Consider the following 16,943-nt stretch of genomic DNA (forward strand, 5'->3'; position numbering starts at 1 on the left):
GGGTTGCCATGCCCTCCTCCAGGGGATCTTCGTGACCCAGGGATCGAATCTGTCTCTCTTAGGTCTCCTGAATTGGCAGGCAGGTTCTTTAGCACTAGCACCACCTGGGAAGCCATGACACAAGCTGCCATAACTCCTAGAAATGGCCTCAAAGAAATGGGGAGAGATCAGCCCTGAACTGAAGATTAACTGTACTCAAAACAATCAAGATGACGGCTGATCACACTTGAAACTGATGACCAGTTTCAAGAAGACTGTCAGAGCTGAAGGTGTTGTTTCTGCATTTAACCCCTCCCTCCACATATATATATACCCATGAAACTCCCCTTTAAAAGCTCTTGCCCACTGATCATCAGTGGGAGTTGCCCTTTGAAAATGAGCCCACCGTCTCCCTTAGTTGCCAGCCTCTGAAATAAAGCAAACTTTCCTTTCTACCTGGCGCTTCCCAGGTGGCTCAGTGCTAAAGACCAACCTTGCCTCTTGAGAACTGGCTTCCCAGCAGTAAACAGCAGGATCCAACTTTCAGTAATGAGCAGGTTATGAGCAGAAATAAAGGGTGGATGCCAATTTTCTTTACACAACAGGAGTGATGCTTGAAATATTCTGTCATACTGTAAAAGATACTAGCAAAACTGAGAGTTACACAATAATTATTTTTCAACAGCTTACTACAGGGCAGGAAGCACTGTGCTATGCAAGAATCCCAAGGTAAAAGTTTTTGTGCATCAGATGCCCATCCCCATTTAGTTTTTGTTGCTCTTGTTATACATGCATTTTTCATATCTTCACTGTGCATAAACCATTCCTTACCATTTTCTCCCAAGAAATTTTAAGAAAAAGTTCTTAAGAGGCTGGTATGGTATCCTCTGCACCAAATACTCAAGCTTCCCCACTCTCCCATTCATGTCTGGTAGCTCTCACAATTGCAACAGAAGTACAACTATGCTTGAAATTCAGCAGGACTTTTTAAATTTCTATTTCCAAGGCCTGAATAAATGTGAAAAAAAAGAATCTGGATCACTTAATATTTCTTCTCACATTATAAGGAATTATTAAATATGTAAAGGACCAGGTATGTAAACACTTGCACTTTATTAGTAAGTAAAATATATAAAATATACTTATAAATTTGATAAAATGGACAGAAATGCTTCAAAACATTTCCTGTCAAATCAAGCCAAGTAGAACACCTTCTCTACCTCTATGGCAACAAAACTCACTTCACTTTCAAAAGATCTCTCAGCATAAACCTGCTGTGAAGTCAGGTCGGCAGAGAAGAGTTAATTCTGCTCAACTAAGCTAAAATGGGATTGTGCTTGGCAATGAAGGGCAAGACAGGGGAGAAAAGACATTTTGAATTTTATAGTAATTATAAAGTATTATGTCCGTCTAAGCTTTCGAGGCACAAATACCTCATTTTATCCTCACATAACTTTTCTGAGATGGGTAAGGTGCTACTTCCCTCTATTTTCCAGAAAACGATGAGCAGTGAAGATCTATCTTCCTGACAGTCCTGAAAATAGGAAGCAGAAAGAAGCAGAAGGTAGGGGATGACAGAGGTGGTAGTAGCAGCTATTGCTCCTTTGTCAAAAGAAAACAAATATCATGCCAGGGTCCAGTGGGTAATGCACTCTGAAAAAATCCCATCCAAGACTGAAAAAAGTTCAGAACATAAGAAGTCTTTATGAAAAAATTCTCTTTTCATTTTGTTTCTAGATTGGCAACTATTCTAGGAGCCTCTTCATAGTAGGTGGATTTATACTTAGTCATGATGATATTAAACTGGGATTTTAAGTATGGATTGGCATGGAGCAAAAGACAAGGTTTATTATTCTCTGCCTTGCGTTTCATTATGTAGAACGTGCTCTTCGTTTTTAAAAGTTTCAACTAATATTTCAATTACGTTTCAAGAATCAATGGATGCATATCATTATCACCACTTTTACAGAGCTTTTACTAAATATGCATGATTTATTTTAATAATGCTTAAGCGATATAATTTATTAAGCATTCCTGTTCTGGAGCTATCTGGTAGTCTAATGGACACACTGAACTGAATCAGGAAACAGCTCTCTAATTAGAAATGGATAGTCAATATGTAACAATTCATTTATGTAAATTTGAGAATTTTCCTAGGATATAAGCTTATGAATCCATATAATTTATGCAAAATATCACTTATGATCTTTTTTGTGAGAAATGGGAGGTCCAGAATCTTGAAGGGCTTTAAATACAAAATAGAAATATTATTTTAGTCAATACAAATGTACCAAACATTTCAGCAACCCATGTTAACAGCCTTATCACACTCAGAAAAAAAAAAAAAGTGGTCATATAAAAATGTGTCCTATTTGCATACCAGCCAAGATAAGACACAGATTCATAATGAAAATGACAATTTAAAGTGATATGCAAATCACTACTAGTAGTGTTGAATATTTTGCATTTAAAACAAAAGAAACGTACAGTTTGATTCCATACAAACAACTAATTTGGTAAAACCACAAATGACACATCAACTCTTGGCACAAATTATATCTTTATTAGAAGAGCTGGTGAACATACACAATCAGAGGAACACTTGTTAGTGTTGGCAAAATGTCAATTAGCTTATAGTGCTCCTACAATTGAAGTAAAATTGTATATGCTAGTCAAGTGACAGCAGCTCTGGTTCTGATAAGTAGCCAGCTTATATTATTACAGGACAAAGACAATATCTGAGCAATTTACTCTCCTCTCCTGAGGGACTCTTAGATATCTCAGTATCTAGGCCAGTTTTCCTCGACATCCTTTTGAAAAAATTTGATCCCTCTTCATTTTAAGTCTGGAAACCAATGCCAAGCAGCATGTATACATACATGAGTAGAAAATATTTTAAAAAGTTCACTAAGCTCAGTCAAAAGCACATAAAGCTAATATTATTGACAACAATTTTTTGTGTGAAGGATCAAGACCCTCTCATCTCTGAGCAGTGATGCTAATAACATATGATCTTCATCAGGATATAACCTAATGGCAAAGCCATGTTACTCCTAGTGAGTGCAACGTGAGAAGAGGTACCCTTAATATGCTTCAGGACTTCAGAAATGCAACTGAAAAATATAAAGGCCCTTTCCTTTCAAAGGAAAACAATGGTAATGAAAACTAAGTGACTACAAGTGACATGGACTTTCAAAGCCTGAAAAGAAAGGATATTTTTATTAGGTATATTAAATTGCTGTGCATCCATCAGATGCACAATTATCATCTGATATTTATCAATAAATCAATTATCTTTTCAATAACTGACTGGCAGAAATAGGACTGAAGACCACCTTTCAGAATCCCAAATCAAGAAATCCCCTATGACAGCATCTGAATACTGGACTAAACAGAGAACCATTTTCTCTCCTTGCCTTGAAAGTGAAAGTTACTTGCACAGTCATGTCCGACTCTTTGCAATCCCATGGACTGCAGCCTGCCCGGCTCCTCCGTCCATGGAATTCTCCAGGCAAGAGTACTGGAGTGGGTTGCCATTTCCTTCTCCAGAGGATCTTCCCAACCCAGGTCTCCTTCATTGCAGGCAGATTCTTTACCAATTGAGCTACTAGGGAAGCCCCTCCTTACCTAACCATGTCGAAAAACAAACTGAATGCTTTGCATAAGAGAAGAACTTTATGTCTTACAACAGGGTCACCAAAGGACCAGAGTGCTTGCTTAAACTGCCCTGGATTGGGAGATCTGGCCTGGATTTAGATCCTAAAAATGCCCTTAAGTTTTCTATATACAGTTATCTAGTTATGTTTTTTTTTTTTTTTTTGATTCCATCCTCTCTTTATTTATTTTTTTTTTTTTAGTTTTTTATTTTTTAAATTTTAAAATCTTTAATTAAATTAAAGTTGTTATATTCGGTCATTTAACACATTGATCATAGTTAAGAATAGTCTGTCAATTTTTTAGGTAAGGTAATTTAAATCACAGTGAATCACTTACTAAAAGATGATTTAGGAACTAGGATATGAACTTCAAAATATTCCCTATGCTTTTCTCTATCAAAAGCAGAGAAAAGACAGGCAAAAATACACAGCAAGTTATCCTGATAGGCGGGGTTTCCCAGGTGGCGCTGGTGATAAAGAACCCACGTGCCAAAGCAAGAGACATAACAGACACGGGGAAGAAAAAAGCAAGTGACATAACCGCATCAGGACGATCCCTGGGAGGAGGGCATGGCAACCCGCCCCAGTGTTCTTGCCTGGAGAATCCCATGGACAGAGGAGCCTGGCAGGCTACAGTCCACAGTCTCAGAGAGTCAGACACAACTGAAGCGACTTAGCACACGTGCATGCATCCTGAGAGGAGAGTTTAGTAAGATCCTCGCAGAAAGAAGGTAAAAGTGATAGTACACTGGCTTTTCCAGGTATGAAGAGGAAAATCGGGACTTAATAAAGCCAAAATACTGTAGCATTTAGCAAGATAATTACTCTGTTAGGTCACTATATTGGGACACATCTTGACTTAGTTGACTATACATTGAGGGGCTGACGGAGAAAGAAAAAGTCATCTCAGGAAAAGAGAATAAAACTAGAACAGAAATATAGTAATAATTTAATGGCACATATTTATGTCTGCTCTTTATAGTATTTTTAAACTAACTAGTTTATATAGGAAAGTGTTAGTCACTCAGCCATGTCTGCCTCTATGCGACACCACGAACTGTGGCCCACCAGGCTCCTCTGTCCATGGGATTTTCCAGGCCAAGAATACTGGAGTGGGTAGCCATTCCCTTCTCCAGAGAACCTTCCAGACACAGGGATCTAACCCGAGTCTCCTGCAGTGCAGGTGAATTCTTTACCATCTGAGCCACCAATAAAGCCCAGTTAATGTAAACACACACACACACGCACATATATGTCAGTGTGTGTATGCATGTGTGTGCACATATATGTACACACAGATGATGTTATTCAGTCGCTCGGCTGTGTATGACTGTGACCGCAGCATGCCATGCTTCCCTGTCCTTCACCATCTCCTGGAATTTGCTCAGGCTCATCTCCATTGAGTCAGTGACGCCATCCAACCATCTCATCCTCTGTCGCCCTCTTCTTCTCCCACCTTCAATCTTTCCCAGAATCAGGGTCTTTTCCAATGAATCAACTCTTCTCATCAAATGGTCAAAGCTTGGAGCTTCAGCTTCGGCATCAGCCAACCCTTCCAATGAGTATTCAGTGTTGATTTCCTTTAGGATTGACTGGTTTGATCTTGCTGTCCAAGGGACTCTCAAGAGCCTTCTTCAACACCACAGTTTGAAAGCATCAATTCTTTGGTGCTCAGCTTTCTTTATGGTCCAATTCTCACATCCATATATGATGACTGAAAAAACCATAGCTTTGACTTATACAGACCTTTGTCAGCAAAGTAATGTCCCTGCTTTTTAACATGCTGCCTAGGTTTGTCACAGCTTTTCTTCCAAGCAGCAAGTGTCTTTTAATTTCATGGCTGCAGTCACCATCCACAGTGATTTTGGAGCCCCAAAAAATAGAGTCTCTCTTTTTTTTCCTCCTGTTTCTCTTGTTTCCCCACCTATTTGCCATGAAGCACTGGGAGCAGATGCCAGCATCTTTGTTTTTTGAATGTTCAGTTTTAAGCAAGCGTCTTCTTTCACTTTTATCAAGAGGTTTTTAGTTCAATCTTTGCTTTCTGCCATTAGGGTGGTGTCATCCGCATATCCAAGGCAATCTTGATTCCAGCTTGTGTTTCATCCAGCCTGGCACTTCGCATGATGTACTCTGCATAGAAGTTAAAATAAGCAGGGTGACAATATACAGCCTTGCTGTACTCTCTTCCCAGTTTTGAATCCGTTCATGTTCCATTTCCGGTTCTAAACGTTGCTTCTTCACCTGCATACAGGTTTCTCAGGAGTCAAGTAAAGTGGTCCGGCATTCCCATCACTTGAAGAATTTTCCAGTTTGTTGTGATCCACACAGTCAAAGGCTTTAGTGTAGTCAATGAAGCAGGCATTTACTGGAATTCCCTTGCTTTTTCCTATGATCCAATGCATGTTACCAATATGATCTCTGGTATCTCTGCCTCTTCTAAATCCAGCTTGTACATTTAAGCTCTCAGTTCATATACTGTTAAAGCCCACCTTGAAGGATTTTGAGCATTACCTTGCTACATGTGAAATGAGTGCAATTGTATGGCAGTCTGAACATTGTTTGGCATTGCCCCTCTTTGGAATTGGAATGAAAACTGACCTTTTCCAGTCCTGTGGCATATGTGTGTGTGTGTGTGTGTGTGTGCATGTGTATACATATATATATATCATGTGAATGAAATCTTATGTTTTATAATATTTTTCTAATTTTATTGAAGTTTTACTGTGTAAATCTATGGTGTATAACGTGATGATCTGATACATGTATGTACTGCAGAATGATTACAACAATAGGGTTAGCTAATATCTCCATCACCTTACATAACTGCCTTTTTGGTGTGTGGTGAGAACATTTAAGTCTATTTTCTGAGCGACTTTCAAATATATAATACAGTATTGTTAACTACTATTATCAGGCTGGACATTACATCCTAGAACTTAATCATCTTATAAATGGAAGTGTGTATGCTGTGACCACCATCTCCCCATTTTCCTGACCCCCCAGCCCCTAGCAACCAGCATCCTACTTTGTTTGTATGAGTTCAGTTTTTTTAGATTCCACATGTAAACAAGACGATATAGTATATATTTCTCTCTGATTTATTTCATTTAGCATAATGTCTTCAAGATCCATCCATGTTGTTGCAATGGCAGAATTTCCTTTTTTTATGGATGAATAATATCCATTAGTATTCACATCCATCCATATACCTCCCACGTTTCCTTCAACCATTCATCCACTAATGGACACTTCGGTTGTTCCATTATCTTGGCTACTGTCGATAATGATATGATGAATACTGGGTATAGACAGCTCTTCAGTACCCTGTTTCGTTTCCTTTGTGTATATATACAGAACTGCTGGATCATATGGTAGGTCAATTTTTAATTTTTTTGACAAGCCTCCATACCATTTTCCATAGTGACGATACCAATTCATGTTCCCACCAGCAGTGCACAAGGGTTCCCTTTTCTCCACATCCTCACCAACACTTGTTACCTCTTGTCTTTTTTATTACAGCCATTCTAGTAAGCTTGAGGTGGTATCTCATTGTAGTTTTGAAATGTATTTCCCTGGCGATTATTTATAAAGCCACCACCACCATACAAAATCAATGACTAGTGATAGCTTTTCCAATCCTGCGTAATTCAAATTCCACATCTTAAGTTTCAAGTACTCCTTTGAAAACGAAATAGTTTCAATACAGTCTAATAACCTTTGAGATTGAGATCATTTAATCAATTTACATTTTATATCATTACAAAATATCCATTATGACTTCACCATCTATGTTTCCCTATTTTTCTTGGTTGTGTCATTACAGTTTCTTTCCTTTTTTGGTATCTTTTCTACTGAATACTCCTTTAATTAGAATTTCACTTTTCTATTATAATACATTTTTCTATTCTCCTAGATTCACTCTAGAATTTACAGCACATCGTCAATTTATTTAAGTCTTATATCCCTCTTCAGACAATTAAAGGACCAAAATAACCAATTTATCTTCATTTAACTTTCCTTTGACTGATATGATACTGTTGTGGTTATCAGGTATTTTAATTCTCCCAATTCAATTTATGCAATTTCATAATTATTTTATAAAATCAAATCTCATTTAGATTTATCTACAGATTTATCATTCTCTTTGATCTTTTAGTTTCCTGCACCTGTGAGGTCACTTTCCTTATACACAAAGGAACTCTTTGCGTGCAGGTTTGCTGGTGATAAATTCAGTTTTTGTCTGGCTTACTTTATCTGAAAATCTAGTTTTATTTCACATTTTATTCACTTTAAGAATATTTCCATTAAGTACAATTTTAGAGGTAAGTAGTTATTTTTAGTCAATATATTAAATACAGCATCTTTCAGTCCTGCCTTCCACTAGGATTCTGGATGCTGTTCTAACTATGGCAAGATATGTTTTTCTTCTGTATTATTATTTTTGCAATTCCATTATGAAGTGTCTAAGTATGGTTTCTTTTTTTAAAACTTCCTTTGGACTCCTTGGATTAAAATTCATGGTCACTTCTGGAAAAGGCTCAGGCATTGTCTCATCAAGAATGGCTTCTGTCTCCTCCTTTGCTCCCCTTCTAGAACTCCAACTAGATGCATATAAAGACTACCCACTGTCTTCTCTCATACCTTCATCCTATGATCATCGTTCCTTCTGCCCCTTCTTCTAGCTAGTTAAGTCTCTCTTCTTGATGTCCAACTTACTGTTAAATTTATTCCAGTAAATCCTTAGCTTCAGTTATTGTTATTTTCAAACCATAATTTCAAAAGGATTCTTTTTCAAAGCTTCTATGTCATCCCTGTAAAAATTTTCAAGTTTGGGTTTTTCACATCAATAAAGATAATAAATACATATGATTTTTTTATTTAGTTAAGATATTATAGGTTATGTCTGATAATTTACATATTAGGTCTTGGTGGGCCTAATTTTTCTTTTTAACTTTTCATTTGGAAATAACTTGAAAATTATAAGGAATTTATAAGAATAAAAGCAATACATAGCACACCCAAATAACCTTTTATTGATTCAAATATTTTTAATATTTTGCCCCTTTGCTTTATCATTTTATCCATAAGTATACAAGTCTATATGTATATAAGTTTTCTATTAATCATTTGAGGATAAGTTGCATATATGACTGCTTACTGATATTTAATAAAACCTTTTGAGTTTAGTTTCTAAGATAAGGATATTACCTTACATAACTACAAGATAGTTATGAACTTCGGTTAATTTAACATTGTTATAACACTGCAATGCACTGAATGCTTGTATCCTTATAAACTGCCTGTGTCCTTATAAAATTCCTACGTTGAAACCGTAATCCCAAGTGAAGGTATTTGTGGGGCCTTTGGGAAATAATTAGGTCATGAGGATAGAGCCCCCATGAAGGGGATTAGTGTCCTTAAGAGACCTGAGAACTGGCTAGCTATTCCTGCCACAGGAGAGAGCACAAGGAGAAGGCAGCCATCAGCAATCCAGAAGGGGCCTCTCACCAGAATGAGACAATGTGGCACCCTGATCTCAGACTTCTAGTCATCAGAACTGTGAGAAAGAGATTTCTGTTCTCTATAAACCACTCAGACTCTGACACTTTGTTGTAGCAGTGCAAACTAACACAAATATTTTTATCTAGACTTTCATCCAATATCCTATTTTGTGAATTGAGTCAATAACATCACTTTTTAGCATATTTTCCCTTCTGGTACAGAGTTCAATATAGGACAATGTGTAGGATTTAGCTGTCATGTCCCTTTGATCTCTTTTTATTTAGAACATTACTACATCTCTTCTGTTTTCCCTCTTTTAAATAAAATGACCTCATTAATCTGTTGTCTCCCAATGATTAGATTCACATTATATAATCTCAATCATAATATTATATAAATGATACTGTCTCATTCTCAGGATATTATATCTAGAGGCACATTTATTACCACCTGCCCTGCATTGAAAGTGTTCATTTTGATTCCCTGGTGAATGTATGTCTGGTTTAAATGTATACTGGCTATTATATATGAAAAATTATATGTTAAAGCATTTCAAACTTAGAATGATGATATTTCTTCTAGACAGGCTTTTCATTTTCTTCTTCCAGGCACTTGAGATTCCAGCCAGTTTGACCTAATTTAATCTGATTTCAAGGCTTGTGGTTTTCCAGGCCACCCATATAACACAGAGGTGGGTTGCAAGTTGTGCAAAGACTGGTTTGCTTTCCATAAACTTCCTCCTAAGCAGCCCCAGGTGGAGGATGGTAAGGCAGTGAATCCCCCTAGGAAAGTTTTAGGGACTCTACCGAGACCCACAAGAGCACCAAGAGTTCAACTCACCCCTCAGACACTCCTTCCTGATGATAAAAATAATCTTAAATGCTGAACTCACTTCTATTGGTTCTTCCTTCTCCAGATTTCAGCACTATAATTCCTCACACACTTGGTTGCATTTCTTCTACGTTCCATTCAACAACTTTTCTTGCTGCTCTTGGTGGAAAGGGTGGTTCAAATGAACGTTAGTATCATAACTGGAAGTAATGTTTAACAGACAATGATCCGATCATTATCTCATGGCCACTGGGGAACTTTTGCATTTACCCAAATATCAACTAGGTTTGTTCTGTTACCTTAGACCATTAAAAAACCTTTTCTCACATAAATTAACCCAAAAAACGTAGATTCTGGATTTCCTGGAAGCTGTTAAACCCTGAAATATATCCGAAGTCAGTCAACCAAAGTCAACGTAATTACTTTTTGTCTCCCCATCAACTCTCCCTAGGGTCATGATTAGCCCTTATAAGAAGTTTCAGAAAAGCAAGGTGTAGACAAGTGCCGGCACTCACTTCTCCTGGTCACATGTGACTATCCTCAGAAAAGAAAATCAGTTCTTCCTTTCTGTCATCTTTCATTCCGAGGTAACTAGTTTAGGTGGGACAGAAGGGAGGGTGATGTTGGAGAAAGAGAAAAAAAGACAGAAATCACTTGAGAATGAAGCCAAGCAGAAGTTAGCAGAACACAATGATGCTGGGTTAGAGAATGTCCCATATCATTGGCTGAAATCTTTGATTCCGATATACCTGAATTTTCCCCTTGGATTGTTCAGTTATGGAAGCCAATAAATTATCCTGAGCTATTTTGAATTGGGTTTCTGTCTTGCAACTCAGAGTCCAGATAAGTTAAAAAGTTTTAGAAGCTATGCACACAATAAAATGATGTATGTAACTATAGAATATCACTCCTCTCATCCAGGTCAGTGAGCAATAATCAATTGAGAAGGAGAAGGTGCGTTAAATGATAAATAGTGTAGTAGGAATTAAATCTAAAGAGAGAAGATGGAAATGCTAATTAGCACATTTAATCTACATGTCATCAAATCTTTTAGGGTTTTTATTATTGATAAGTTGCCTTAGGAAAAATAAGATGCACAAAGATGGTAAGGGTAGAATACAGCTCCCAAATGAGTCTGCAGCACCTTGGTTTCTGCCATTATCTTTATATAATGTGTAGAATCATAAGTAAGACATTAGCAAACAAAGATAAATCATTTTCAGAGGTTGGTGAATGCAGCTGGGGTGTTTCAATTCCATGCCTCCCGGGCCACCATTATTTCTCAACTACTACTCTAAAATAGCCTCTAACTCATTTCCTATCAGGCTCTTTTTCTCCTGTTGGCAATTCTACACATGAGCAGCCAGAAAAGACATCATCCTACCTTTCCAATCAAAACCCTGCCATCACTGATATTTCAAACCTATTCTATGATCTTTCATTCAAGCCTCCAGGGGGCTCATTGGCAGGCTCTGGAATCTTCCATCTTCACCTCTTGGCCTACTCCTCACTCACTTTTTGCAGTAGCACTGGGTTGCGTGAGGTGTCTCAACACACCTGATTCGTTCCCCCTGCAGCATCTCTGCCTGGAGAATTCTTCCCCAGAGAGTGTCAAATGGCATGGTCCTTCTTTTAATTCAGGTCTTTACTCATATATCAAATATTGGAAAAGATCCTGATGCTGGCAAAAACTGAAAGCAGGAGGAGAAGGAGATGACGGAAGATGAGATGGTTGGATGGCAACACCGACTCGATGAACATGAGTTTGAGCAAGCTCAGGGAGCTCGTGACGGACAAGGAAGCCTGGTGTGCTGCAGTCCATGAGGTCGCAAAGAGTCGGACATGACTGAGCCACTGAACTGAACTGAACTCAAATATCGCAAGTTTTGAGAAACTGTTCTTAACAGCCCAACCTAAAGCATGCTGTCCACTCTTCTATCCGGCTTTATGCCCTCCTGTGCCTTGTTCTTATTCATAGCACTCATACTACCTGACATGTTACCTTACGTTATCTGTGTTTTTGCTGCTCTCTCTCTCCTCTACTCTCATCCCCCTTCCTTTCCTACTGCCTATTAACTCTCTCTTTTTACAAGTTATTTTTGTTATTTCACCCTTTAGTATCAATAAATACTATTGCACTCTTGGCATTATAATGTGATTTGATAGGCTTAAGACATCCGGACACTAAGTATTTTTTACATTGCCAGATGACAGATTAGAAAACAGCCCAAAACTTTTATGAGGTAGGGCAACATAGCAATGGAGTTCTACTAAAACAAGTAACCATGTGTACCACATACACTAATCCTGACACACAAAAATAGTGGCTCACAAATATGAAGCAACAGCCAAACAGCAGGTATTCCTAATGGCTCAGCAGATAAAGAATCTGCCTGCAGCGCAGGAGACATAGGAGATACAGATTGGATCCTTGGGTCGGGAAGATCCCTGGAGAAGGAAATGGCAATCCACTCCAGCATTCTTGCCTGGGAAATCCTGTGGACAAGAGGAGCCTTGTGGGTCCAGTCCACAGGGTCACATAGAGTAGGACACATATGTATAATTATAAAGTATATAAACTGTAAATTTCCATCTTTCCAACATTCAGGTATTATCTATTTGTTCTTCTCAGAAATTTTGAATTCTGCTATTTATTTGGGATTTTACAGTAAATTAGTTTTGAGATAGCATTAAATGTATAGAAAGTAACTGAAAAGAAAGCAAAGCGAAAGTTAAGAAAAAGAAAAACTGAATAATGGGGATTAATGCCGGATCTAATCCTTCTGCTTTGGAGCATCTAGCATCAATACAGACCAAGGTACATTCATGAGGCTTCTTCAATCATAACCTATGAGAATTCAGTTTCTTGAAATATAATATTAATATATTTAATGAAAAAATTTCATGATTGTAATTCATGGCCTCTTGGCTATTAAGCCAAATCCTGCTGGGAAAATTAGTTTTGCAACTGGTAAATAGATATAGATATGATAACGAATATGACTTTAAAATAGCTAGGAAACAAGTCTTCAGGTGTAAGTCCCCAGTTCAAACAGGAGTTAATGATTGAGTTGCTGTGAATTGAAATCACTGCTTTAGCTATTTTTGGCTATTTTTCAGGATTTTACATAGATGAAAAAGATCATCTATCATAAGTATCTGTCAAGCCTCTGATGGCATAAAATAGTTCTCACATCCTATCTGAGTTATAAGGGAAAATTAAGTATAGGATGCTGTTTTCCCATTACCAACTAAGAAAGAGAAATAAACTATCAACTTAAAATAAGCCTTAAAAAAATGTGATAGAAATGTATTCAACTCTCAGCTCCCATACCCATCTCACAAAAAAAGCTTTGGTTAGAAGCCAAATATCTTGATTTCATTTTTAAACTGACTACACAAAGGGGATCTTATTAGAGAGTTTTACAAATTTTATTTTAAAGTATCACTTACTGCATTTCCCAACTTTTAAATTGAGATGTGAAGTAATAAAACAGCATGGTAAATAAATGACAGAGAACATGAATAATATAGACAGAAATTGTAGCCAATGTCTGAGGAAGACGGGATCGTTTTCCCAGTTATCAGACGACCCTGGGCCTGTTCCTTTTTAGTAATAACTATAAACATGCACATGCATAAATGCGTGTGTGTGCATCTAGGCATGAGAGCTGCATGCTCAGTCGTGTATCTTTGCGACTCCATGCACTATAGCCAACCAGACTGCTCTGTCCATGGGATTCTCCATGCAAGAACACTGGAGTGGGTTGCCATTTCCCTCTCAAGGGACTTCCCGGACCCAGGGATTGAACCTGCATCTCCTGCATTGGTAGGCAAAATTTTTACCACTCAGCCACCTGGGAAGCCCATGTACATGTATAGATACATGTATATTTGAAATTTCACCTCCTTTATTGACTTTCTTCAGGAAGGAAAAGTTGAAAATTCACTCTACAACAAAAGCCAGTAAACAAAAGTAGTTCACTTTTTGTTTAAGGCTTCGGAGTTAGATTCTTGACTCCATCAGAAAAAAATCATTTTTGAGTCTTGGAAATGTTATTTAACTCAATATCTTGTTCTTAATTTCAACATCTATAAAATAAAGATATTAATAACAACTACTTCCTCAGGTTTTGCTAAGTTATAAAAGATAAAATTCCTATAAAAGGATAAGCAATCCTATATCCAACACGTGGTAACACTCTAAAAATTATATACTATTACTATTATTCTCAATGAATAGCTTAATGAGATAGGAACTATTGTACCATTTACTAAAATTATATTTTAACTTCATTTTCAAATTTCATCATATCATCCCTACTCCTAATCATGGGATAGACATTTAAATGGATATGTTTTCAGAGCTTGAGAAGTTGCTGAAGGACTTTTTTGTTTTATACTGGAGTATAGTTGGTTAACAATGTTGTATTAGTCCCAGGGGTACAGCAAAGTGATTTGATTATACATGCATCTATTCTTTTTCAAATTCTTTTTCAATTTAGGTTATTAAAAAATATTGAGCAGAGTTTCCTGTGCCATATGGTAGGTCCTTGTTGGATATCAATTTTAAATAAAGTAGTGTGTACATTTGAAGGTATTTTTAAGGAAGACACAATTTTTTAAAAACTATCAACTGTGGATGGTGGTGGGTGGAAAGGACTTTGGAATAGGTAAGAGTAAAATATCTGAGTTTAACTAGGAAGATTTTAAAAAGGATGACCTTGGCAGTGGTATCCCTAACAGGTCTAGAAAAGGAGGATTTTTAGTACTCCATTGAGTGAAACAGCTGTGAAAAGTATAGAGAAGCAAAAGACAAAGGAGAAAAGGAAAGATATACCCATCTGAATGCAGAGTTCCAAAGAATAGCAAGAAGAGATAAGAGAGCCTTCCTCAGTGATCAGTGCAAAGAAACAGAGGAAAACAATAGAATGGAAAAGACTAGAGATGTCTTCAAGAAAATTAGAGATACCAAGGGAACACTTCATGCAAACATGGGCACAATAAAGGACAGAAATGGTATGGACCTAACAGAAGCAGAAGGGTAGCAAGAATACACAGAAGAACTGTACAAAAAGATCTTCATGACCCAGATAATCACGATGGTAGTATGATCACTCACCTAGACATCCTAGAATGTGAAGTAAAGTGGGCATTAGGAATCATCACTATGAACAAAGCTAGTGAAGGTGATGGAATTCCAGCTGAGCTATTTCAAATCCTAAAAGGTGATGCTGTGAAAGTGCTGCACTCAATATGCCAGCAAATTTGGAAAATTCAGCAGTGGCCACAGGACTGGAAAAGGTCAGTTTTCATTCCAATCCCAAAGAAAGGCAATGCCAAAGAATGCTCAAACTACTACACAGTTGCACTCATCTCACACACTAGTAAAGTAATGCTCAAAATTCTCTAAGCCAGGTTTCAGCAATATGTGAACTGTGAACTTCCAGATATTCAAGCTGGTTTTAGAAAAGGCAGAGGAACCAGAGATCAAGTCACCAACATCTGCTGGATCATCGAAAAAACAAGAGAGTTTCAGAAAAACATCTACTTCTGCTTTATTGACTATGCCAAAGCCTTTGACTGTGTGGATGACAGCAAATTGGAAAATTCTGAAAGAGATGGGAATACAGACCACCTGACCTGCCTCTTGAGAAATCTGTATGCAGGTCAGGAAGCAACAGTTAGAACTGGACATGGAACAACAGACTGGTTCCAAATAAGAAAAGGAGTATGTCAAGGCTGTATACTGTCACCCTGCTTATTTAACTTATATGCAGAGTACATCAGAGAAACACTGGGCTGGAGGAAGCACAAGCTGGAATCAAAACTGCCCAGAGAAATATCAATAACCTCAGATATGCAGATGACACCACCCTTATGGCAGAAAGTGAAGAACTAAAGAACCTCTTGATGACAGTAAAAGAGGAGAGTGAAAAAGTTGGCTTAAAACTCAGCATTCAGAAAACTAAGATCATGGCATCTGGTCCTATCACTTCATGGCAAATAGATGGGGAAGCAGTGGAAAGAGTGACAGGCGTTATTTTGGGGGGCTCCAAAATCATTGCAGATAGTGACTGCTGCCATGAAAGTAAGAGACGCTTTTGAAGAAAAGTTATAACCAATCTAGGCATCATATTAAAAAGCAGAGACATTACTTTGCCAACAAAGGTCCATCTAGTTAAAGCTATGTTTTTTCCAGGAGTCATATATGGATGCGGGAGTTGGACTATAAAGAAAGCTGAGCGCCGAAGAATTGATGCTCTTGAACTGTGGTGTTGGAGAAGATTCTTGAGAGTCCCTTGGACTGCAAGGAGATCCAACCAGTCCATCCTAAAGGAAATCAGTCCTGAATATTCACTGGAAGGACTGACGCTGAAGCTGAAACTCCAATACTTTGCCCACCTGATATGAAGAACTGACTCATTTTAAAAGACCCTGATGCTGGAAAAGATTGAAGGTGAAGGAGAAGGGGACAACAGAGGATGAGATGGTTGGAAGGTATCTTCGACTCAATGGACATGAGTTTGAGTTAACTCTGGGAGTTGGTGATGGATAGGGAGGCCTGGAGTGCTGCAGTCCATGGGGTTGCAAAGAGCTGGGACATGACTGAGCAACTGAACTGAACTGAAGTGAAACAGACAGATTCTTTAAAATCCGACCCAATCTCAGATGACAGTCCTAGCAGACCACTGATGGGACTTGACCCAAGCAAATCCTTTAGGCAGCTACACCACTGCCTTCCACTGTGGCTTCAAAATGATCCTGTCTAGCCACTGGTGCATTGTCTCAGAAATTAACATCTTTACTATTAAGATATTCAAAATCAGTTCTCTTGACAGGAAAGATAAGTAGATGGAATTGTAAAATATAGTGCTTCCAACATGAGATGACACTCTTCTCGTTGCTGTCTCTTTGAAATTAACCGTGAGCTGAACACTTTAAAGATAACATGATAATCAGCTGGGCAAAGAT

General features: G+C 37.8%; 1 protein-coding gene across 2 annotated transcripts in view; it reads right to left on the bottom strand.

Moving 5' to 3' along the window:
• B3GALT1 (beta-1,3-galactosyltransferase 1) overlaps window positions 1-16,943 on the bottom strand; it is a 621,523-nt gene that overhangs the window by 590,245 nt on the left and 14,335 nt on the right. For both annotated transcript variants that reach the window (XM_042243778.2, XM_060409812.1), the window contains exon 1: window positions 1-16,943. This exon is cut by the window's left edge and continues 57,784 nt beyond it; it is cut by the window's right edge and continues 14,335 nt beyond it. The gene's annotated coding sequence lies outside the window, so the exon portion shown is untranslated.

The sequence above is a fragment of the Ovis aries genome, chromosome 2, assembly GCF_016772045.2.
Source record: "Ovis aries strain OAR_USU_Benz2616 breed Rambouillet chromosome 2, ARS-UI_Ramb_v3.0, whole genome shotgun sequence".
NCBI classification, from domain to species: domain Eukaryota; kingdom Metazoa; phylum Chordata; class Mammalia; order Artiodactyla; family Bovidae; genus Ovis; species Ovis aries.